The 4013-nt window shown below is 52.1% G+C and overlaps 1 pseudogene; it reads left to right on the top strand.

The window, feature by feature from the left end:
• Nucleotides 1-2433: 2433 nt before the first annotated feature.
• On the top strand, nucleotides 2434-3251 carry LOC123120570 (photosystem I chlorophyll a/b-binding protein 6, chloroplastic-like; annotated as a pseudogene).
• Nucleotides 3252-4013: the final 762 nt, after the last annotated feature.

The following is a 4013-nucleotide window of genomic DNA, read 5'->3' as shown; positions in this document are numbered from 1 at the left end:
GGAGGCCCGTGCACGACAGCGCTCGGACTCCTTTCGTTGGCAGTCCAGAGATATGCCTCATCGGGTCTTCTATGCTTACGACAAGGAGTCGTCGGTCGTCCGTTGCTTTCTCTTTGGGAGGTGGCGTCGGCAGCAGGTCGGTTGTGAATCTCTTGTGTGCTGAATGTCGGATTTGCCTCTTTTTTCGGCGATGGCCGGCATTCTTCGCGGGCCCGAGGCCGAGAAGAGCATGGGGATTCCCCAACCGATATGCGTCAATTGCCAATTAGTCCACCTGGTGGGTCTTGCGGCTCACGAAGGACTTGGTTGTAATTTTAAGTTGTATCATGGGGCTACGTGTGTTCTGGATGGGACAACCGTCCAAACCGTATTTGCTAGTCACCATGACGGTGAGCTATTTCAAAAACAGAACAATAATTTAAAAAGAAAAGAGTGAACGTAGTCGATGCATTGAGCCACACTGAAGAATCGTGCTTTCCGCACAGAATATAAGCCAGCTGCCAGTTAATTTCGAGACAGGGGAGCAGGCTGATTGCGCGAAGAAGAAGAGTGGTGTCCTCCTATCGTGTCTGTCACCGACTGCATTATGTTTACTATTCTATCCACAACTGCGTGTCATGGCCGGATTAGCGAAGAGCATCTGGCTGCATATTCCTCTCCTATCCTCGAGCTAGCCCTTGCATCCGTATCCGTTCACGCCTGACCGGGTCACTCGTGCAATGAATTTGTCTTCCACTCCTATGTTTCACTTTTTTTTTCCGTAGAATATGTTTCGCTTTTTTTTTTTGCGTAGAATAAGTTTCGCTTTCGAACCTGACGAAACCACGCGCACATGGTTAGCCGTACGTTAGCAGGGAGGGTCACATCAACCATCATCGCCACCCAACACATGTTTAGTCCCGTAACCGACCCGAGAAGAGATCAAGTCGGCACACATCAAAAAGGGCTAACGGGCATCGGCGCCGTCATGAACGGCATGATCGTTAATCTTGTTGACGAGAAGAAGAGGCTAAACAACCAACGCCTTTCCCCGGGACAGACCGCAAGAGGCAGCAACGGGCGCAAGGAAATGGCATGAGGCGAAAAGGTGCAAGAACGAAGAAGGATCTTTCCCAGGGAGAGACGACGCAGAAGCGGCAAAGGATCTTTGGTTGGGCGCTCCACGCTCCACGCTCCACGCGTCGAGCAAGGAACAACACATGGGACATGTGGCAGGCTTTGCCTCGTCGGTTTCAGTTTCTGGCAGGCTTTGGCGTTCTTGGGCGAGAGGATTTTCTTTTTCTCTCTCTCGTGTTCATTGCATTATCCCGTGGGCTTATTATTGAGAGCACCGATTTGATGCCTACGCTCGTCGCGCCCGTGCTGAATAAAAAATAAATCAAAACAAATATAATTAAAAAAAATCTTTTTTTGCATGGTAAATGATTTGATGCGAGAGGCTCGCTCAAAATTTCAGATCATTTGAACATTTGAGTAGCTATCCGCAGAAAAGGTAAATTTGGGGTCTGTAATAAAGTTTACTGTTAAATGCTGTTCTGGTCCAATTTACCTTTTTTGCTGAGAGCTCTTATATGTTCAAATAATCTGAAATTTGAAATGCACCTCACACATCAATTTATCTACCATACAAAAATGGATTCTTTTGAATTTTTTAAATTGTATATGGTTTTCTTTGATTGGATGTAGATGAGTCTGGAGTCTGGACTCAGAGATTGATATTCCCTTATTTATTGGGCTAGTTGAACCTAGGATAGATAGATAGGATGGTTGCTGTTTGCCAGAGCCTCAGATTCAGGCACCGGAAGGAAGGAAGTCCTGTTGTTGCGGCTGGTGTGCAGTCCAGTCCACGAGCCAATTCCCTCCATGAGCTGTCTCTCAGTCAGCTTGCTTTCATAACTGTCTCCTCACCACTAATGACAAACGGAACAGTAACGCCATGCCCCTGCGTCGTTAACGCATAATCAATGGCGCAACGATGTCATCGAAAGAAAAACATGAATAATGGCGTAACGACGTGACTTAACCACGGCCGAGATGAACCAACGCAACGTGGTACTACTCCATCCGGACAGGGCGGCCAGATAAAGAGAATCTACACTAGAGCCCACGGTTTTCACCATTTCATGACTAAGAGCATCTACAACCGGGCGCTAAACACTTCACAAACTTTTCGCAAAAATAAAATAAAATTCTCAAACGTACGGACGGCCCGTCCGGTCACTGACCACTCACGAAATTTCGATCCAGATGGACGCATCAAACGGGCCTCATACATCCGGGCTGACTGACACCTCTAATATACAGCTCAAATATGAGGCGGATATGAGTCTAAACCCAATTTCATACTCTATGCATCGTTCGTGGAAAATACGTACTGAATTTTATTTCGTCTCTGACATTATGCCTATGTTGTCATTCCCCTTCAGCCTCCCGGGAGACTTTGGATTTGATCCTCTCGGATTCGGATCGGAGCCGGAGTCGCTGCGGTGTTTCGCGCAGGCAGAGCTGATGCACGGCTGGTGGGCGATGCTGGCCACGACTAGGAACCTGGTCCCGGAGATCCTGCACAAGTGGGGCTTCATGGAGGAGTTCTCCTGGTACACCGCCGGCGAGCACGAGTACTTCATGAACCCGTCGATGCTCTTCGTGACCCATATGGCGCTCATGGGGTGGGTGGAGGGCCGGCGGTGTATGGACTACCTCAACCCGAGGTCCGTGGACATCGAGCCGCGGTTCCCCAACCGCAAGAACCCCACCCCGGACGTGGGGTACCTGGGGGCCTGTGGTTCGACTGGGGCAACTGGGGCCGCGGCTCGCCGGAGCCTGTCATGGTGCTCCGCACCAAGGAGATCAAGAACGGCCGCCTCGCCATGTTCGCCTTCGTCAGGCTTCTGGTTCTAGGCCGTCTACACCGGCCAGGGCCCCCTCGACAGCCTCTTCGTGCACCCCGCCGACCCCGGCCACTACAACATCTTCTCAGTACGTACATATAGATACATGGCTGGTTACTCAACTCTCCATTACTAGCATGATTTGCTGATGTGATTCTTTTTTTTGGAATGCTGGCAAAGCTTGCCAAATTCATTGATCAGAAGGGGAGTAACAAGAACACCTCCAAAGGAGGAAAGCACAGCAAAAAGGCTAGTGCTGAAAGAAAAGAAAGAAAATGGACACCCGCCACCAACACAAACCCAAGATCCGCCAGCAACCGTGCACACCATCGGAATCCATCGTCGAGGCCTCCAAGATGACGCCTCCAAGAAGGAAGTGGTATCGAGAACACCACCGTCATCCGATCTGGCTCCGCCAGATCTTAGGTTTTCACCCGGAGACCTCAGCCATGAGGCGAGAAGAGCAATGAGCTCCACGGCGGCATTTCCAAGGAAGAACACGACATCCATAAATGCCGTTACCGTCGGCACCGACGAGGTCGATGCAGGATTTTCATCCGGAGCCAAGCCTTCCTCCAACCATCCAGAATCCGAGACCAACCTAGCACCACCGGACAGAACAAGGCCAAGCACACCACCAGACACGGGATAGTCGCCGCTGCACGCAGAACCTAGGCGAGCACACGCCAACCTGACCGGTCCGCACCGCCGCTCGCAGGACCTGGGCGAACCAAATCGACTTCGGCCATCCTCCGGCTCCGTGCGCAGATCTGGGCGAGAATTCGCACCGCAGCGCACAGGAAAGACCGAAGTAGAACCATAGTTGACCGGCCCGCACCGCCGCACGCCGAAACTGAGCAAAAACCAAGCCAAAACTTAACGTGCTCGCGCCGCCGCGCGCAAGGACCGGACTTCCATGCTGGATCGGGTCTGCCCGAGCTTCCTCTAGCACCAACAGGCTGGAAGGCGCCCCTGCTGCAGGAGCTGGACGTGCACACGCTTGCAAGGGGGAACCCACTAGCATCCACCGGGCCACCGCTCCCGCCTCCCCAAACCAGGCGCCACCGGCCATCGAGATCTGGGCGCAGGACCGCCCAAACTCAGATCGGGCTTGGAGCCCCT

The sequence above is a fragment of the Triticum aestivum genome, chromosome 5D, assembly GCF_018294505.1.
Source record: "Triticum aestivum cultivar Chinese Spring chromosome 5D, IWGSC CS RefSeq v2.1, whole genome shotgun sequence".
Taxonomy (NCBI): domain Eukaryota; kingdom Viridiplantae; phylum Streptophyta; class Magnoliopsida; order Poales; family Poaceae; genus Triticum; species Triticum aestivum.
Note: the sequence above shows the minus strand (reverse complement) of the source record. Positions and strands in the feature narration are given on the sequence as shown.